General features: G+C 36.9%; 1 protein-coding gene across 2 annotated transcripts in view; it reads left to right on the top strand.

Moving 5' to 3' along the window:
- TPST1 (tyrosylprotein sulfotransferase 1) overlaps positions 1 to 21,557 on the top strand; it is a 166,774-nt gene that overhangs the window by 14,634 nt on the left and 130,583 nt on the right. The window lies entirely within an intron of this gene.

Genomic DNA, 21,557 nt, shown 5'->3' on the forward strand with positions numbered 1-21,557 from the left:
TGTATTTTCTTTGCTTTATATTTTATCTGATATTTATGCACTCACTGCATGATGATGTATTTTAATTTGTACTTTAAAGGAGCTTGTAATCTACTGAGGGTAAACTAACCACAATACAGTGCATGAGTGTGCAAACCAACATGTTGTTCCCAAGTGCCTGAGGTTACAGAACTTGGAACAATCTATTTTGGGGGCGAGGGAGATAGGAAAAGAACACTGAGGAGTGTGTATAAAAGGGAGAATAGGGCATAACCTAGGAGGCAGCAGGATGAGTAGAGGGCAGGTATGGAGGTGTTTTGTGTGGAGTGAGAGTGGTCCTGAATGGGGCAGGCTGCATGGGAGGAGAGCTGGGAAGTGAAGTTGGAAGATGAGGAGGAGCCAGTGTATGAAGGGTGCCACAGGCCTGTGGTCTTTTTTTGTTTTTGTTTTTTTAAATGTTTTATTTTTATTTATTTTGAGAGAGAGAGAGAGGGAGAGATGAATCAAGTGGGGGAGGGGCAGAAAGAGGGAGAGAGAGAATCCCAAGCACGCTCTTCACTGTGACTGTGGAACCTCACACAGGGCTCGATCTCATAAACCATGAGATCATTACCTGAGCCAAAATCAAGAGTCAATTGCATAACGGACTGAACCACCCTGGTGCCCCCCCCCCCCTTTTTAATTATTGAAGTATAGTTGACATACAATGTTATATTAGTTTCAGATGTACAACATAGTAATTTTTTTAAAAGTTTTTATTCCAGTTAGTTAACACACAGTGTTGTATTAGTTTCAGGTGTACAGTGTAATGATTGAACAATCTATATATCACCCGTTCCTCATCAGGACAAATGTATTCCTTACTCCCCATCACCCATTTAACCCATCCCCCAACTATGTCCCCCTTGCTAACCATCAGTTTGTTCTCTATAATTAAGAGTCTGTTTCTTGATTTGTTTCTTTCTCTCTCTGTTTTTATCACAACATAGTGATTTGACAGTTCTATGAATTACTCAATATTTACAATGATAATGCTTATAATCACCATCCATTCCCATACAATGTTATTACAATATTATTGACTGTATTCTGTATGCTGTACTTTTTATCTCTGTGACTTATTTATTTTATAACTGGAAGTTTCTGCCTCTTGATTTCTTTCACCTATTTTGCCTATCTCCCAACCCCCTCCTCTCTGGCAACCACCAGTTTGTTCTCTGTATTTATGATCCTGTTTTTGTTTTTTTGTTCAATTATTTTTTTACATTCCATGTATAAGTGAAATTTTATGGTATTTATCTTCTGACTTATTTCACTTAGCATAATACCCTTTAGGTCCATCCACGTTGTTGTAGATGGCAAGACCTCATTCTATTTTAGGACTATTCCATCACACACACACACACACACACACACACACACACACCCCTAACACGTACATACATACATACATACACACATACATACATACAGGGGTGGCTCAGTCGGTTTAAGTGTCAGACTCTTGATTTTGGCTCGGGTCATGATCTTACTGTTTGTGAGTTTGAGCTCCGCATCAGGCTCTGCACTGACAGTATGAAGCCTGCTTAGGATTCTCTGTCTCCCCTTCTCTCTCTCTGGCCTTCCCTGCTCACACACACACACAGACTCACTCTCTCTCTCTCTCTCTCTTTCTCTCTTTTTTTCTCTTTATTTCTTAAAATGCATAAACATTTTGGGGCGCCTGGGTGGCTCGGTCGGTTAAGTGTCTGACTTCAGCTCAGGTCATGATCTCACCGTTCATGAGTTCGAGCCCCGCGTCGGGTTCTGAGCTGACAGCTTGGGGCCTGGAGCCTGCTTCGGATTCTGTGTCTCCCTTTCTCTCTGCCCCTCCCCCATTCATACTCTGTCTCTTTCTCTCAAAAACTGAATAAAAAGTTAAAAAAAAATTAAAAAATGCATAAACATTTTTTTAAATTAAAAAATATATTCAAACATGTATGTGCACACACATATATATACATACATGCACACATATATATGCACACACGTGGTATATATATCTTTTCCATTCATCTGTTGATGGACTCTTAGGTGGCTTTCATATTTTGTCTCTTATAAATAATGCTACAATAAACATAGGGGTGTATATATCTTTTTGAATTAATGTTTTCATTTTCTTTGGATAAATGCCCAGTAGTGGAATTACTGGATTTATATGGTATTCTACTTTTAATTTTTTTGAGGAACCTCCATTCTGTTTTCCACAGTGGTTGCACCTATTTACATTCCCAGTAATAGGGCATGAGGGTTCCCTTTTCTCCACATCCTCACTAACACTTGTTTCTTGTCTTTTTGGAATAGCCATTCTTATTGATGTGAGGTAATATCCCATTGTGGTTTTAATTTGCATTTCTCTGATGATTAGTGATGTTGAGCATCTTTTATGTGTTTGGTGGCCATCTGTATATCTTCTTTGGAAAAATGTCTACTCAGGTCCCCTGCCCATTTTGTGATAGTTTGTTCTTTTTGGTGTTGTATTGTATATGTTCCTTTTATATGTTGGGTATTAATCCCTTATTAGATATATCATTTGAAAATATCTTCTTCCATTCAGTGCATTACCTTTTTGTTTTGTTGATGGTTTCCTTTGCTGTGTAAAAGCTTTTTATTTTGGTGTAATTCCAATAGTTTATTTTTGCTTTTTGTTTCCCTTACCTACAGAAACATATCCACGAATATGTTGTTGCTAAGGCTGATGTCCACAGGATAAATGCCTGTTTTTCTTTTAGAAGTTTTATGGTTTCAGGTCTCACATTTAGGTCTTTAATCTATTTTGAGTTTATTTTTGTGTATGGTGTAAGAAAGTGATTCAGTTTCATTCTTTTGCAGGTAGCTGTCCAGTTTTCCCATCACCACTTATTGAAGGCACTGTCTTTTCCCCCTACTGTATTCTTGCCTCCTTTGTCATAGTTTAATTGACCATGTAAGCATGGTTTTACTTCTGGGCTCTCTATCCTGTTCCATTGATCTGTGTGTCTGTTTTTGTGCCTGTACCATACTGTTTTATTAGCATAGCTTTATAGTATATCTTGAAATCTGAGATTTGTGATACCTCCAGCTTTGTTCCTCTCCTTCAAGGCTGCTTTAGCTCTTTGGGGTCTTTTGTGGTTCCATACAAATTTTAAGATTGTTCTAGTTTTGTGAAAAATACTATTAGTATTTTGATAAGGATTGCATTAAATCTGTAGATTGCTTTAGGTAGAATGGACATTTGAACAGTATTAGTTCTTCCAGTCCATGAGCATGGCTGTATCTTTACATCTGTGTTGTCTTCAGTTTCTTTCATCAATGTCTTATAGTTTTTAAAAAAAAATTTTTTTTTAACGTTTATTTATTTTTGAGACAGAGAGAGACAGAGCATGAACGGGGGAGGGTCAGAGAGAGGGAGACACAGAATCTGAAACAGACTCCAGGCTCTGAGCTGTCAGCACAGAGCCCGACGCGGGGCTCGAACCCACGGACTGCGAGATCATGACCTGAGCCGAAGTTGGCTGCTCAACCGACTGAGCCACCCAGGCGCCCCATTGTCTTATAGTTTTTAGAGTATAGGTCTTTCACTTCCTTGGTTAAATTTATTCTTTTTGATGTAATTATAAATGTGATTATTTTCTCTTCCTACTAATTGTTGTTAGTGTGGAGAAATGCTACAGTTTCTGTGTATTTTGTATTCTACAATTTTACTGAATTCATCTGCAAATGGTGACAGTTTTACTTCTTTTTCACCAATTTTAATGCCTTTTATTTCTTTTTTTTTTGTCTGATGGCTGTGGCTAAGACTTCCAGTACTATGTTGAATAAACATGATGAGAGTAGAAATCTTTGACTTATTCCTGATCTTAGGGGAAAACGCTCAGTTTTTCACCATTGAGTATGATGTTAGCTTTGGGTTTTTCACATTTGGCTTTTATTATGTTGTGGTATGTTCCTCTAGATCCACTTTGTCGGGAGTTTTCATCATTAATGGATGTTGTATTTTTTCAAATGCTTTTTCTGAATCTGTTGAGATGCTCATGTGGTTTTTATCCTTCCTCTTGTTAATGTAATATATCACATTTAAAATTTTGTGAATATTGAACCGTTTTACATCCCACTTGATTGTGATAAACGATTCTTTTACTGTGTTGTTGAATTCAGTTTGCTAATATATTGTTGACGATCTTTACATCTGTGTTCACTAGAGATATTGGCATGTAGTTTTCTCTTTTCGTAGTGTCTTTGCCTGGTTTTGGATCAGGGTAATGCTGGCCTTATAAAATGTATATGGGATCTTTTCTTTTCTCTACTATTTTTGGAATAGTTTGAGAAGAATAGGTGTTAAGTCTTCTTTAATCATTTGGTAGATTTCATCTGTGAAGCCATCATTTGGTGAGAGTTTTTGATCACTGATTCAGTTCAAATTTTCTACTTCTTCATCACTCAGTTTTGGAAGATTGTATGTTTCTAGGAATTTATCCATTTGTCCTAGGTTGTTTGTTTGGTTGACATAATTTTTCTTAGTAACTTCTTATAATCCTTTGTATTTTTGTGGTGTTTGTTGTTATTTCTTCTCTTTCATTTCTGATTTTATGTGTATGAGTTTTCCCTTTTTTTACTTGATGAGTCTGGCTAAAATGTTTATCAATTTTGTTTATTTTTTCAAAGAACTAGCTTTTTGTTTCATTGATCTTTTCTATTTTTTTTTTTTTTTGTCTTGATTTCATTTATTTCTGGTGTTTATTATCTCATTCCTTATATTAACTTTGGGCTTTGTTTTTTTTTTCCTAATTCTTTAGGTGTAAGTTTAGATTATTTGAGAATTTTCTTGTTTCTTGAGGTAGACCTGTATTGCTGTAAATTTCCCTCTTAGAACTGCTTTTGCTGTGTTCCAAAGTTTTGGACCATTGTGTTTCCATTTTTATTTATCTCCATGTAATTTTTATTTCCTCTGATTTTTTTCACTGACCTACTGGCCATTTGGTAGCATGTTGTTTACCCTCCCTGTGGTTGTATTTTTTCTAGTTTTTTCCTGTGATTGATTTCTAGTTTCATACCATTGTGGTTGGAAAAGATATTTGATTTTGTTTTAGTTTTTTAACATTTATTGAGACTTGTTTTGAGGCCTAATGTGATCTATCCTGGAGAATGTTCCATATGCACTTGAAAAGAATGCGTGTGTCCTGCTGTCTTTGGATGGAATGTCCTGTATATACCTGTTAAGTCTATCTGGGCTAATATATCATTCAAAGCCACTGGGTTTCGTTGTTGTTGTTGTTGTTGTTGTTGTTGTTGTTTTAATTGATTTTTTTGCCTGTATGATCCATTGACGTATGGGGAGTGTTAAAGTCCCCTACTAGTTTTGTGTTACTCTCAGTGTCTCCCTTTAGGTCTGTTAATATTTGTTTTCCTTTTTTTTTTTTTTTAAGAAATAACTTTTTGAAAAAAAAATTTCAGGTTTATTTATTTTTTGGGGGAGGTGGGTGGGGGCAGAGATAGAGGGAGAAAGAGAATCCCAAGCAGGTTCCACACTGTCAGCACAGAGCCTGATATGGGGCTTGAACTCACAAATCATGAGATGATGACCTGAGCTAAAACCAATAGTCGGACACTTAATTGACTGAGCCACCCAGGACCCCAATATTTGCTTTCTTATTTAGGTGCTTCAGTGTGGGATGCATGGATACTTAAAATTGCTATATACTCTTGTGGGATTGATCCCTTCATCATTATGCAATGTCTTTCTTTGTCTCTTGCTACAGTGTTTCTTTTACAGTCTCATTTGTCTTATATATCTATCCCAGCTTTTTTTCCCCGCCCACTTCCATTTGCATGGAACATCTTTTTCCATCTCTTCACTTTTAGTCTGTATGTGTCTTTAGGTCTGAAGTGAGTCTCTTGTAGGCAGCATATAGATAGATCTTGTAGTTTTCTCTGTTCCTGTTTATTCTTGCTGTCTTCCCTTGTAGTTTGATGGCTGTCTTTAGCGTTATACTTGGATTTCTTTCTCTTTTTTTGTGTGTATCTGTCATAGGTTTTGGAGTTGTGGCTGCCATTGGGTTCATATATAACGTCTTATGTGTATAGTAATCTATATCACATTAATTGTAGCTTAAGTTTGACCATTCTGAAAACACTAAATTTACTACTTCCTCCATGTTTCATGTATATGGCATGTATTTACATCTTTACTAATATTTTATCTTTTCAAAGATAAAGTAGTTTTCAGATAACCATTGTGAAAGCACTAAACTTACTACTCCCTCCGTTTTTCATGTATATGGCATATTTTACATCTTTACATCTTTTACTAATTTCTGTAGATATGATTGATTTTGCTACTTTTGTGGTTCAGCCTCCATACTGATTTAATAAGTGATCAATCTACTCCTCTTATTATGTCTGTATTTACCTGTGAAATTTTTCTTTTCTTAGTTTTCTTAATTCTGATTATAGCCTTTTCTTTCCCTTCAAAGCATTCCCTTTAATATTTCTTGTAAGGCTGGTTTAGTGGTGATGAACTTCTTTAACTTTCGTTTTTCTCTCATTATCTCTCTTTCAATTCTACATTATAACCTTGCCAGGTATTCTTGGTTGTAGGTTTTTTCCTTTCAGCATTTGGAATATATCATGTCACTCCCTTCTGGCCTGCAAAGTTCCTGCTAAAAAATCAGCTGATTGCCTTATGGGGTTTCCTTTGTATGTAACTGTTTACTTTTCTTTTCTTTCTTTTAATATTCTCTCTTTTAATTTTTGCCATTTTAATTATTATGTGCCTTGGTGTGAACTTCCTTGGGTTCATTTTGTTTCAAGCTCCTGTTCTTTAAAAGCCCTGTTATATACATTATCCACTTGACTCCACTTCCAGCAGCACTGTGGGAAAAAAAGACAACTTGCAGGTATTCTTCTATATTTTTGCATTTCTTCTCTAGTCTTACTTCTTTTTATAACTTATACTGTGTGTGAAAGAGTTTGATTATCATCATCCCCATTTAAGGGATGAAGAAACTGGTGCTCAGTGATTTAACTAGTTGTATAGGTTTTTAAAAAAGTGGATTTCAGACTAGAGCCCAGGTCTTCTAAAACACTAGGCTTAAAAATTTTTTTTTACATTAATTCAATGCTATCTATCATCTTTTCTCTTTTTAATTCTAAAAGTTAGGAGATTAGTAGAAAAATTGTGTAACTGAATTAGAGTATGTAATTTGAGCAAATTTGCTTTTTGTGTATGTGTTCCCTCTCCAGGGTAGTTTAAATAGATGAGAAACATGAGTGAAGAATCTGGAAGAAGAATGGTTAGTTTACAATGACCCTCTGATATGCAGATCTGAGAAAGTTGGAATTTGGCAACTTAAACTTTCTATTTTGTTTTACTTCATTTAACCATTTATTATGAAAATTTTCAATCATATCCAAAAATAGAAAATTATATTGAATCCTCAAGTACCCATCACTCAGCTTCAGGTTATTAACTCACGGGACCTGATTTCATATATAATTCCTCTCCCTACTCACACATCTACATTCAGATATTTTTGAAGCAATTCCTAGACATTTTATTTAATTTGAACCATTGAAAATGTTATATGTGAGTTTAACTTGTGCTCTTATGTCTATTGTCATAGGCATTTGGTCCAGTTCTTAGTATTTGACCAGCTCTTTTCCTTCCTGACTATGGGATTTATTGAAAACAAAATTCCAATACACATCTTCTTTAGGAAGATGGTTCCCAGTAAAAGATCGTCAGCTGCATGTACTGTATTTTTTTTTGCCATTTGCCACTTGTTGTCAGTGGTTCTTGTGGCAGACCCCAATGGGTAGCTAGAAAAAGGTGTTCCCATTTGGCATGCTATGAGCTGACATAAAAATTGGTCTTACAACAATGGTTTGTTTATTAGAAGTTTCTGCTGAATGGCAAAGCTATAATTCAAATTAACCCCTGGACACATATTAATTGGCAGGTTTGAACACATGATAAAATTATGTTTCCTTTTGCTAAAAATCTTAGAGAATGGAGAAACCCACTATAGAACCGACTCTAGACAGCAGGCAAAGTAGAATTGGCTGTTGCTATTTGCTACATTGGTTGATATCATGAATAGGCATAGGAAGAAAGGAGCTAATAAGTAACAATGTAAAAAAGGTTTTAAGGGAATGTTACTTTAATTTGGACATTTGCTCATCATCTCTTTGGACCTAGTATGTGGCCACCTTCCTGATTCTTAAAGCAGGGTGTGATGAATGTACTAATGAGTGCATGTGCCTGGGCCTGTGTGTGTGCACTGAGTTTTGGCACAGCCTGATTACCGACCTGAATACCTATTTCTGTTGTCTGAGAACTGTTTTGATTAGAAATCTCTATAAAATTTGCAGAGATCTGAGTAGGGAAGAATAGTGTCACACTCTTTTCTTCTCTAGAGCATTATTTCTGGGATTCTTTCATTTGGCTTGCTGAGAAAGAGCAGTCCTATTAATAGTGATTTTTCAGATATGTTTGTTGCAGTGTTTAATGCTTTTTCTTTCCCCTGGAGATGAAAACAAGATGAAACTTTTTAGTGTTCCCTCCAGCTCAGCCTTAGCTCTGTAAGTGTCCTAGTTGAGAAAATATTGATACTGCTTATTTGAAAATACAGCAAAATAGAGTTTAAGGTAATGGACAAAGGCTGGTGTGTGTGTGTGTGTGTGTGTGTGTGTGTGTGTGCGCGCGCGCGCGTGTGCACAGTGATTGACTGGTCAGTCAGACCAGCTTTTGCTCTACTTTCTATTTAAATTATAGGGCTACGTTTTTTTGTTTTTTTTTTTCTTTAATTTATATCCAAGTTAGTTAGCATATAGTGCAATAATAATTTCGGGAGTAGAATCCAGTGATTCATCCCCTACATAGAACACCCAGTGCTCATCCCAACAAGTGTCCTCCTTAATGACCCTTGCCCATTTAGCCTGTCCCCCTACCCCCAACCTCTCCAGCAACCCTCAGTGTGTTCTCTGTATTTAAGAGTCTGGTATGTTTTGTCCCCCTCCCTGTGTTTATATTTTTTGCTTCCCTTCTCTTAAGTTTATCTGTTTTGTATCTTAAATTCCACGTAAGAGTGAAGTCATGTGATACTTGTCTTTCTCTGAGTAATTTTGCTTAGCATAATACCCTCTAGTTCCATCTACGTTGTTGCAAATGGCAAGATTTCATTCTTTTTGATTGCCAAGTAATATTCTATTGTATATATGTACCACATCTTCTTTTTCCATTCCTCTGTCCATTATTCCATTTGGGCTCTTTCCATACTTTGTTGTTGATAGTGCTGCTATAAACATTGTGGTGCATGTACCCCTTCGAAACAGCACACCTGTATCCTTTGGATAAATACCTAGTAGTGCAATTGCTGGGTCATAGTGTAGTTATATTTTTAATTTTTTGAGGAACCTCCACACGGTTTTCCAGAGTGGCCACACCAGTTTGCATTCCCACCAGCAGTGTAAAAGGATTCCCCTTTCTTCTGCAACCTCATCAACATCTGTCATTGCTTGAGTTGTTAATGTTAGCTATTCTGACAGGTATAAGGTGGTATCTCATTATGGTTTTGATTTGTATTTCCCTGATGATGAGTGATGTGGAGCATTTTTTCATGTGTCTGTTAGCCATCTGGATGTCTTCTTTGGAAAAGTGTCTATTCATGTCTTTTGCCCATTTCTTCACTGGATTATTTGTTTTTGGGTGTCGAGTTTGATAAGTTCTTTATAGATTTTGTATACTAACCCTTTATCTGATATGTGATTTGCAAATATCTTCTCCCATTCTGTCGGTTACCTTTAGTTTTGCTGATTGTTTCCTTCACTGTACAGAAGCTTACCTTGATGAGGTCCCAGTAGTTCATTTTTTGTTTCCCTTGCCTCTGGAGACATGTCAAGTAAGAACTTGCTGCGGCCGAGGTCAAAGAGTCTTTTGCCTGCTTTCTCCTCTAGGATTTTGATGGCTTCCTGTCTCATGTTTAGGTCTTTCATCCATTGTGAGTTTATTTTTATGTATGATGCAAGAAAGTGGTCTAGTTTCATTCTTCTGCATGTCACTGTCCAGTTTTCCCAGCTGGAAACTGTCTTTTTTGCATTGGTTATTCTTTCCTGCTTTGTCAAAGAGTAGTTGGGCATAAGTTTTTGGGTCCATTTCTGGGCTCTCTGTTCTGTTCCATTGATCTATGTGTCTGTTTTTGTGTACCATGCTGTCTTGATGATTACAGCTTTGTGATACATCTTGAAGTCCTGAACTGTGATGCCTCTAGCTTTGGTTTTCTTTTTCAGGATTGCTTTGGCTATTTGGGATCTTTTCTGGTTCCATACAAATTGTAGGATTCTTTGTTCTAACTCTGTGAAGAATGCTGGCATTATTTTGATAGGGATTGCATTGAATATGTAGATTGCTTTGGGTAGTATTGATGTTTTAACAATATTTGTTCTTCCTATCCATGAACATGGAATATTTTTCTGTTTTTTGGTGTCTTCTTCAATTTCTTTCATAAGGTTTCTGTAGATAGGGCCAATTAAAAAAAATTTTTTAATGTTTATTTTTGAGAGAGAGAGAGCACAAGTGTGGAAAGAACAGAGAGAGAGGGAGACACAGAATCAGAAGTAGACTCCAGGTTCTGAGCTCTCACCACAGAGCCCGATGCGGGGCTCAAACCTATAAACCGTGAGATCATGACCTGAGTAGAAGTCGGATGCTTAATTGGCTGAGCCACCCAAGCACCCCATGGGCTACTTTTTAAAAAAAGAATGAGGAGAATTCGTACCAAGATGTGAGTAGAGACCTCATTTCCACATCTCTCTTCTAGAGAAATGTACCTCTCAGTTTGATTGGTTTACTGATACTTTTTGGAGGCTCATTATATGATATGACATCATGCTCTATTAAGCATGCTGTGATAGGGGACAAAACATATCTCTGAATTTCAGAGCTTAAAATGTTTTGGAGCAAGTAAAATATACATGAAAAAAATTAGAAGCAACCTTTGAGTAGGTAAGATTTAGAGAAGTGATGAGGAAGATGTGCTATTAGGGGTTCCTTTTGTGTTATCTATAAAATGAGAGCATTGGACTAAATGATCTAAGGGCCCCTCTTAGCACTGTTGTTGTATGATTCTGTGATTCTCCAAATTAAGAAACATGCATAGAGGGAAAAGTAGGTTTCATAAGCTTAGTGAGGAATATGAGAATATTTCCAGGAAAGCCCAGATCCCTTTCTTTACGTTTTTAGTATCCCTTACAAGGGCTTTGACCACCATCTTACTTGATTTCAAACATCTTGAAGGGGATATAGAACATACTTTTCCCCCTCAAATGTAGTTTAAAGTACAATAAAAATGAAAAGTTGGAAAGAATCACCCCAAATTATGTTGACACAATTATCAAGTATACTTGGATATGTGGTAAGACTTTGCTTTCCCCCAAATTATCCCTTAGTAAAGGAGTTGCCTTCATTTTCGTCCTTATGGAAGTTCTAATGTTAAGAGGTGCCTTCTCAATTACTTTGAACAACAAAACTATTAATTTGTGATAATATATTGGCCTGACCTCTGTCAATGCTATTTTTGATGCCAATAGAGATTTCTTGACAAAATCAGTAGAAAAATAAATTTAACACAGATTTAGTGTTGGATGTCTTAAGCCTTTTCAAGACTATTTTGGAAAACAGTAGTAGGCTGTGAGCAGAGGAATGATGTATTCTAACTAAATTTGAAAAAGATCCCTCTCGCTGTTGAGTTGTGAATAGTCTGTAGGGGGCAGGAGTAGAGGTAAGGATACCTTTCTGTATTTCTGGTAAGAAATGCTGGTGGTGCTAGTGAAATGTTGAGAAGTGGTCAGATTGTGACTGTATTTTGAAGATAGAGCCAATATAATTTTTTTCTGATTTGGGTGTAGGATATGAGGAAATTAATCAAATATTAATTAAATATTTTAAAATCAAGCATATCCCACACTCCTATTCCACACACTTTGACCTAGCAATTCTTCTTTTAAAAAATTAGTCTAAGAAAATAATTACATGTGCAAAGAAGTTTGTTTAATTTTTTTTTTAACGTTTATTTATTTTTGAGACAGAGAGAGACAGAGCATGAACGGGGGAGGGTCAGAGAGAGGGAGACACAGAATCTGAAACAGGCTCCAGGCTCTGAGCTGTCAGCACAGAGCCCAGTGCGGGGCTTGAACTCACGGACCGCGAGATCATGACCTGAACCGAAGTCGGCCGCCCAACCGACTGAGCCACCCAGGCGCCCCAAGAAGTTTGTTTATACAAGAATATTATCACAGATAACTATAGAGAACTGGCCAAATAATTGTTGGTAGCTCTGTAAGCAGAAAGAGTTCGGGGCCCCCAGAAAAAAAAACATAACGTTTGTGACATAAGAGAGGTCATTTTAAGCCCCTAGCCATCTTCCCCACCCCTCACCCCCAAGGTCTGTGCCCTACTTGCCCAAGCACACTTTCCTGGACTTTCTTGGAGAACTTTCTCAGAACTTTCTTGAAGGTTAGAATTACAAAGAAATACAAAAACCTCAGTAGTTAAAGATTTTAAAGGAACAAATGGAATGCAAAAACTAACAGTCTCTACTAGGCCAGGAAATAGCCTAACCATTTCAGAGACAATAAATCAGTAGTAAAAACTTACAGTGCTGTTTCTTAAGTAAGCAAAGTCCTGCGTTTTTTTCCTGAGATAAGGAGCCCAAAACCCCATCTAGTTTATACAGGCTCTCAGAGCATATCCAAAGCCCCTCCTCTGACAATTCCCTCTGCTTCATTATGTTAAAATCTCCATCCTAGGAGGAGTATGAGGTTCATTAAATGTAACATAGGATGCATGTATAGAACTGTTTTCTAAGTACCTGTATGCAGTCTTATTCCTGCCTTTACATTTGATGACAGAACTTCCTTTTCTGAATATTCATCCTATCCCTAAATAAAAGGAACTCTCTGGGGCGCCTCGGTGGCTCACTCCGTTAAACGTCCAACAATTGGTTTCGGTCATGATCTCACAGTTCATGGGTTTGAGCCCCACATTGGACTCTCCACTGACAGTGTGGAGTCAGCTTGGGATTCTCTCTCTCCCTCTCCCTGCTCTTGTGCAGGCACACTGTCTCTCTCTCAGAATAAATAAATAAACTTAAAAAAAAATAAAAACAAAAAAAAGGAACCCACTCACCCCTGCTCAGGGATTCACTACTTTGGAAGTTATGCTCCCTGATCTCTTTATTTGCTGCAAATAGTTTCCTTTGTGTGATAACTCTGTACCTGGTCTCTACCCGTAACTTACCAGAGAGCAAACCCACATTGGTTTAGTTCTAGATCCTTTCAGTAAAGTTATTAGGCAGCCATTAAAGTGACTTACAAATATGTTTCTGGACATGGAAACATGTTAACATATTTCTGGGTTTTGTCTTGTTAGGTATTTTACTGAGAATTTGGGGTATTTTAATGGGAAGTTTTACTTCCCATTGGTTGCTGCTATAGTAACTTGGAGCTCTGTCATGTTACCTTTTGGTTGGTGAATATTTTGTATCTGATATGTGCTTAGAGAAGATTTCAGAGAGGTAGTTATCTTGTTTTTATACAATTGAATTTTAAATTGTTGCACAAGTTATTTTTGAAAGAAGTTGACTCATTTGTTACATATTGAATTCTGACATGTATCAGAGGTTAAGTTAAATGTAATTTAAAATGCATGTAGTACAGGGGCACCTGGGTGGCTCAGTTGGTTGAGCGTCCGACTTCAGCTCAGGTCACGATCTTGCAGTCCGTGAGTTCGAGCCCCGCGTCAGGCTTCCGATTCTGTGTCTCCCTCTCTCTCTGCCCCTCCCCCGTTCATGCTCTGTCTCTCTCTGTCTCAAAAATAAATAAATGTTAAAAAAAAAAAATTAAAATGCATGTAGTACTAAATTTTACCAAAAAGCTTTGCCATTTTAGAGTGATTTCTTAGCGATTACTGCTCTTCTCTCATTAAACATGCATTACACACCTACCACCGTACAAACAAATGGAATGCGCTAGAGGAATCATTCCTGTATAATTATCTAAAGTGAAACCAACCGTTATTAGAGTTAATTGCATCCCTAAGAGCACTTCTCTTTGCTTCACTAAGTAAGTTTTGTTTGCTTTGTTCAGATTTAAATGAATTTTTATTTCATCTCAGTGTTCATAAAATGGAAAACATGAAACAATTTTCCTAATATCATTTCTTTGCTCTTCTCAGTAAAACCCATTATTTATTTAATGTATTCCTATTACCACTGAATTTATCACCAGTAAACAATTCTTGATCAGAAACATTAACTAGAAGATTTAGAATAAAAAATTCTCCTGTTTTTGGTGTTCGATCTTTCTTTGGTGTTCATCTTTCTTCCCCATCCCCCATTTTTCTTCTCAAATTTCTCTTAAAATTTTTTTTGTTTTAAAATTTTTAATGTTATTTATTTTTGAGAGAGAGACACAGAGTGTGAACTATGGAGGGGCAGAAAGAAAGGGAGACAGAATCTGAAGCAGGCTCCAGGCTCCGAGCTGTCAGCACACAGCCCAGTGTGGGGCTTGAACTCATAAACTGCAAGTTCATGACTTTAGCTAAAATCAGAGGCTTAACTGACTGAGCCACCCAGGCACTCCAGTTTTTTGTTGTTGTTGTTGTTGTTGTTGTTTGTTTTTGTTTTAAAGATTATTGTACAGTAAAATAGATTTTTTCTTTTGATGCATAGTTCTGTGAATTTTAATACATATATTTATTCATGTAACAACTACAGCAGTCAGGAGACAGAATAGTTCTGTCATCTCAGAAAACTCTATATCCCTTTAAAGTTAACAGTTTTCTGGCATCCAGTGATCTATAGTTTTGCCTTTTGAGACTATTTTATAAATAGGAATATTTTTTGAGATTGGCTTCTTTCATTCAGCATGCATAATACCTTTGGGATTCACCCAAGTTGTGTGTATCAAGAGTTTGTTCCTTTTTGTTGCTGAGTAGTATCCCAGCAATGGATGTACCATGGTTTATCTAGATTTACACATTGAAGGACATTGGGTTAGTTTTCAGTTTTTGGTGATTGTGAACAGGGCTACTATAGACATTCACATGCAGGTTTTATGTGAACATAGATTTCACTTCTGTAGGATAAATCTCAGTAGTACAATTATTGGGTTGTAGGGTAAGTATGTTTACATTATTGGAATTTACAGAACACCTTTTCAGATGTATCATTGTGTATTCCCAGAAATGTATGAGTTCAGTTGCTCCTCATCTTTATTAGCACTCGATATTGCCAAGTGTTTTTTTTTTTATTTTAGCCAGTCTATTAAGTGTATAGTGTTTTTTTTTTAAAAAACCACAATATTATTGAGATATAATCCACATAACCAAAAAATTCTCCACAGTCTAGGTTTAGAACATTTTCATCACCCCAAAAAGAAACTACATAGTAGTCACTTTCATCTTCCCTCTCCCCTCAGCCCCAGGCAACTACTAATTTTTCTGTCTACAGATTTGCCTGTTTTGGACATGTCATATAAATGGAATCATATATGATCTTTTATGAGCTGCTTTAATCAATTAGAATAATGTTTTCAAGCTTTGTCTCCATTGAATTCTATATCAGTACTTCACCCCTTTTATGGCTGGATAATACTCCATTGTATGGATATACCATATTTTGTTTATCCATTTATCAGTTGGTAGACATTGGGGTTGCTACTTTTTAGCTATGAATAATGATGCTGTGAAAATCTGTGTACAAGTTTTTCTGTGAATACATTTTTAGTTCTCTTGGGCGGAATTGCTGGATCATATGCTAGCTAGTTCCACATTTGCCCTTTTGAGGACCTGCCAAACTTTTCTAAAGTGGCTACACCATTTTACAGTCCCACCCACCAGCAGTATATGAGTATTCCAATTTTTCCACATTTTCATCAACACTTGTGATCTGTTTTTGATTGTAGCCATCTAATGGGTATTAAATGCTATCCCATTGTGGTTTTGATTTGCATTTTCCTAAAGAGATGATATTGAACATCTTCTCAAGTGCACATTGACCATTTATATATCTTCTTTGGAGAAATGTCTATACAGATTTTTTGCCCACTTTTTATTGGGTTATCTTTTTCAAAAAAAAATTTAATTTTAAATTTACATCCAAGTTAGCATATAGTGCAATAATGATTTCAGGAGTAGATTCCAGTGATTCATCCCCTATGTATAATACCCAGTGCTCATCCCAGCAAGTTTCTTCCTTAATGCCCCTTACCTATTTTAGCCCATCCCCCCTTTACACAGCCCCTCCAGCAACCCTCAGTTTATTCTCTATATTTAAGAGTCTCTAATGTTTTGTCTCCCTCCGTGTTTTTACATTATTTTTGCTTCCCTTCCCTTATGTTCATCTGTTTTGTATCTTAAATTACACACGAATGAAGTCATATGATATTTGTCTTTTTCTGACTGACTTATTTTGCTTAGCATAATACCCTCTAGTTCTACCCACGTTGTTGCAAATAGCAAGATTTCATTCTTTTTGATTGCCGAGTAATACTCCATTGTGTGTGTGTCTGTGTGTGCACATCTTCTTTATTCATTCATCTGTCGATGGACATTTGGACTCTTCCCCTCCTTTGGCTCTTGTCGATAGCACTGCTATAAACATTGGGGTGCATGTTTCGAAAGAGCACACCTGTATCCCTTGGATATGTACCTAGTAGTGTAATTGCTGGGTCATAGGGTAGGCCTATTTTTAATTTTTTGAGGAACCTCCACACTGTTTTCCAGAGCGGCTGCACCAGTTTGCATTCCCATCAGCAATGCAAAAGAGATCGTCTTTCTCCGCATCCTCGCCAACATCTGTTGTTGCCCGAGTTGTTAATTTTAGCCATTCTGACTGGTGTGAGGTGGTATTCATTGTGGTTTTAGTTTGTATTTCCTTGATGATGAGTTCTGTTATTTATCTTTATTGTTGAATTGTAACAGTTCTTTATATATTCTGGATAGAAGTCCTTTATTAGATACGTGATTTGTATATATTTTCTCTCATTTTTTGATTTGTCTTTCACCTTCAGAATGGTGTTCTTTGAAGCACAAATGTTTTTAGTTGTGATGAAGTCTATTTTATCTGTTTTTAATATGTCTCTTATACTTTTGGTCTTGTATCTAAGAAACTATGGCCACAAAGATTTACACCTGTTTTCTTCTCAGTTTTATAGTTTTAGCTCTTACATTTAGGTCTCCAGTTCATTTTGAGTAAATATTTGTGAACAGGTGTTCAACTTCATTCTTTCACATGTGGATGTCCGGTTTTCCCAGCACCATTTGTTGAAAAGGTTGCTCTTTCCTCACATCAAAGGATGCTCAACATCATGCATCGTCAGAGAATTGCAAATCAAAACTATAATGAGATATTACCTCACACCTGTCAGAATGGCTAAAATTAAAAAAATAACACAAGAAAAAATAAGTGTTGATGAGCATGTGGACAAAAAGGAACACTTGTGCACTATTGGTGGGAATGCAAACTGGTATAGCCACTCTAGAAAACAGTATGCAGTTTCCTCAAAAAGTTAAACATAGAACTACCCTACAACCTAGTAATTGCACTACTGGGTATCTAACCCCAAACTACAAAAACACTAATTCAAAGGAATACATTCACCCCATGTTTATAGCAGCATTATTTCCTCTAGCCAAGATATGGAGGCAGCACAGTGTTCATAGATAAATGAATGGATAAAGAAGCAGGAGATACACACACATATGCACACATACACGTATACACACACACACACACACACACACACACACACACACATATATACACACATACACCGCACACATACACATACAATGGAAAATTATTCAGCCATAAAAAATAATGAAATCTTGACATTTGCATCAATGTGGATGGAGCTAGAAAGTATAATGCTAAGTGAAATAGTCAGAGAAAGACAAATACTGTATGATTTCACCCATATGTGGAATTTAAGAAAAAAACAAACAAAGGAAAAAACAGAGAAACCAAGAAACGGGTTCTTTTTAAAAAATTTTTTAATGTTTTTTATTTTTTCTTAGAGAGAGTGGGGAAGGGGCAGAGAGAGAGGGAGACACAGAATTCGAAGCAGGCTCCAGGCTCCGAGCTGTCAGCACAGAGCCTGACGCGGGGCTCGAACTCATGAACTGTGAGATCATGACCTGAGCCGAAGTCGGACACTTTACCGACTGAAACACCCAGGCGCCCCAAGAAACAGATTCTTAACTGTAAGAGAACAAACTGATGGTTACCGGAGGGGCTGTGGGTAGGGGATAAGGTGAAATAGATGAAGGGGATTAAAGAGTGTACTTATCATGATGAGCACTGAGTAACGTGTAGAAGTGTTGGATCACTATATTGCACTCCTAATGCTCATATAACACCTTTTGTTAACTGTACTAGAATAAAAATAAAAAATGTAATTAAATAAAAAGAAAGAAAAGAAAACTCAATTGACCATAAATGTAAAGGTGTATTACTGGATTTGTGATTCTGTTCCATTCATCTGTATGCTTGTTTTTATGCCAGCACTACATTGTCTTCATTATTGTAGTTTTGTAGTTAAGTTTTGAGGTTGGGAATTGTGCATATTCTAGCATTATTCTTTTTCAAGATGGTTTTGGCTAGGGTGAGAGTGTATAAATCTGAATAGGATTAAGTAACTCCCTGCTTAAAAATCTTTAAATCAGTCACATCTGATTGCATCTATCATAAAATTTCATATCCCTAAACTGATCCACCAGATTTAATCTGACCCCTACCCATCTTTCCAGTTTCATCATTGACCTGTTTTTCTTGCTCACTGCTTTACCTAGCTCCTTAAAAGCTTTAAAATGCCTTTCCATTGCAAGGCTTTTGTATATCCATTTGCTTTTGCTTAGAATGCTCTTGTTTTCACTTTACCTAATTCCTACTCACTGTTCAGATCTCTACCTAAATATCATTTTTAAAATGTTGTTTTTCTTTTTCATTCCATTTTCTGTGTTACTTTCTTTTCTCTCCATTGTTTTCTTCCTACCTGCCCCCTTTTAAACTGAATATTGGTATAACATCTTAAGTGTGTCTTCTATATCATGGATTCTGTTTTTTGCATAGATATTTCAATGCTATGTTGCCACCAATGTTCCTTTTTTTTTTTTTTTCTTTATTTTAAAGTAGGCTCCATGCTGTGCATGGAGCCCAATGCAGGGCTTGAACTCACGACCTTGAGATCAAGAGCTAAGCTGAGATCAAGAGTCAGATACTTAACCTACTGAGCCACCTAGGCACCCCACTACCAGTGTCCTTAATTAATGCTTTTTTTCTTTTTTTTTTTTTTTTTGCAGTCTTTTCGTATTAAGCTGATCTTTTAATCTCAACCTGTTCTCACTTTGTGGTTCTTTGTTGCAGCTTTATAATGAAGTACTGTGCCTGGTACAGTAATATATGTTCAAATATGTGACTAAAGGAATGAATACATGAGTAAACAAAAACCAGATCTTGGTGTAACCTACTGAGACTATCAAAATATTTTTCTACAGAAGTATTCCTTTAAAACCCAAAAAACATAAAGCCCGGCTATGTTGAGGTATAACTTATGTACCCTAAGACTTATCCATTGTAAGAGTGTAATTCAATGATTTTTAGTAGATTTTATAAGGTTGTGCAAGTCTCACAACAGTCTAGTCTTAGAACATTTCCATTACTGCAAAAAGTCCCCTTATGCCTATTTGTCATTAAATTCCTGCTTCCACCTCCTGCTTTCTGTCTCTATAAATTTGCCTTTTATGGACATTTCATATAAATGTATGCTGATGTAGTTGCTCAGATACACACACACACACACACACACACGCGCGCACGTAAAATTATTTGCATTTTTAAGCATGGCTTTCTAGGGGTTGCCTTCCTGTCAGCACAGTTCATTGGACAGTGGTTGTGCTCTGATATCTTAAGCCAGTGCGACTTTTCGTCTGCCAGTGGATCTGCATATGGGTAGAGGAGCACATTCAAAGTTGAGGCCATTTTCAAATCTGCACTGGTGTTTAAGGACTCACAATTCCTTTTGTGTCTCCTCTGCCTCCATGCACCTGTGAGCTGGCGTTGAGTTTGCCAATCATGATTACAAACTGAGACTACTGGAGCTGTTCATCCTCCTTGCTCACCTGCCACCTGGAACATCACTTACACTGACAGCACAGCTGACAGTGTGTGTTATTCACCACTCCAAAATGAGTGACTCCCTTTGATCCTGGGAGCAAAGCCATAGTCTTCATAGTTTCCCTGCCTTGCCCTGCTCTGCAGAACCTCTGTCCTGCTAAGTGAGTGGATGGTGGGGTGGGAATAGTCTTAGGCAAGAATGTCATAGACTTTCATTGTTCTTCCTCAACATTTAGCAGTTTTTCAAACATAGATGCTGCTTAGGTTGTTGTATTCCTTTGTTGATTTCCAGAGGACTGATGGGGTTTCTGTCAGCTTCATCTTGCTTAGTTTTGGGGGAGAATTGCCTACCTTCTCACTAGTCCCTAGCTAGACGTCCTGCCTCTCAGGAGGTATTCTTTTTTTAGCATAGCTAGTCCTTTCCCCAGGTGTACTTACTATTAGGAGACATATAAGGAAGGGAGAATTTTTAAGGAATTAGCTCATGTTATTGAAGTGCTGGCATTTCTAAAATCCACAGAGCAGTCTGGCCGGTAAGACTTGATGTTAGCTTTGAGTCCAAATTCTGCAGGGCAGCAAGCTGGAAATTCAGGTACAGTTTCTGTGTTACTGTCTTGAAGAGAATACCTTTTTCTTCAGAAAACCTGTCTCTTCTAAGGATTTCAGTTGTTGGATGAGGCCCACTCATATTATGAAGGGTAATCTGCTTTAATCAGAGTCTGTTGATTTCATCATTAATCATATCTAACAAAAACCTTCACAGCAACATCTAGACCAAACTAGTATTTGGTGTTTGACCAAACACTGGGCACCATAATGGCTTAGTTGACATATAAAATTAACCATCACATTTGCCCTCTGAAGATTCAGGGCACATTTTTTTAGTCTAGGTGTAGTCTGATTGCTGTCTGCTTTGCTCCAGCTAAACTAGTATTTCCATACTATGTGTATTTTACATATACATAGTATATATATTTTACATAGTATATATGTTTTACATACATGCCCTTGCTTCTACACATCCACACCTTGGTCATAGTGTATCTTCAGCTTAGAATACTCTGTGTATCTAAACCTTCTCTGTTCTTCTGAAGGCTAGATCACAAACACACACGTAATTGTCTTTTCACAGTACACACCAGTTCTCCTGAACTACTTTTTGCCTAAATATGCTGTGTTCTGTCATGCCATTGTGCTTTTGCACACAAGTTCCTACTGCTTAGAGTACTCTCCCTCTTATTTTCTATAAGGCTTTTATAGATTCCTCTGGTGGACTTATGTGCTCCTTTTCATTATACTCTTGTTGTTTATATCTACTAAGGTACTGATTGCATTTTGTTGTCATTGTTTACATATCTTTTTGTCCATGAGACTTTGTTTCCTGAGAGC

The sequence above is a fragment of the Panthera pardus genome, unplaced genomic scaffold (assembly GCF_024362965.1).
Source record: "Panthera pardus isolate Hobbes unplaced genomic scaffold, ASM2436296v1 HiC_scaffold_4, whole genome shotgun sequence".
Lineage (NCBI taxonomy): Eukaryota > Metazoa > Chordata > Mammalia > Carnivora > Felidae > Panthera > Panthera pardus.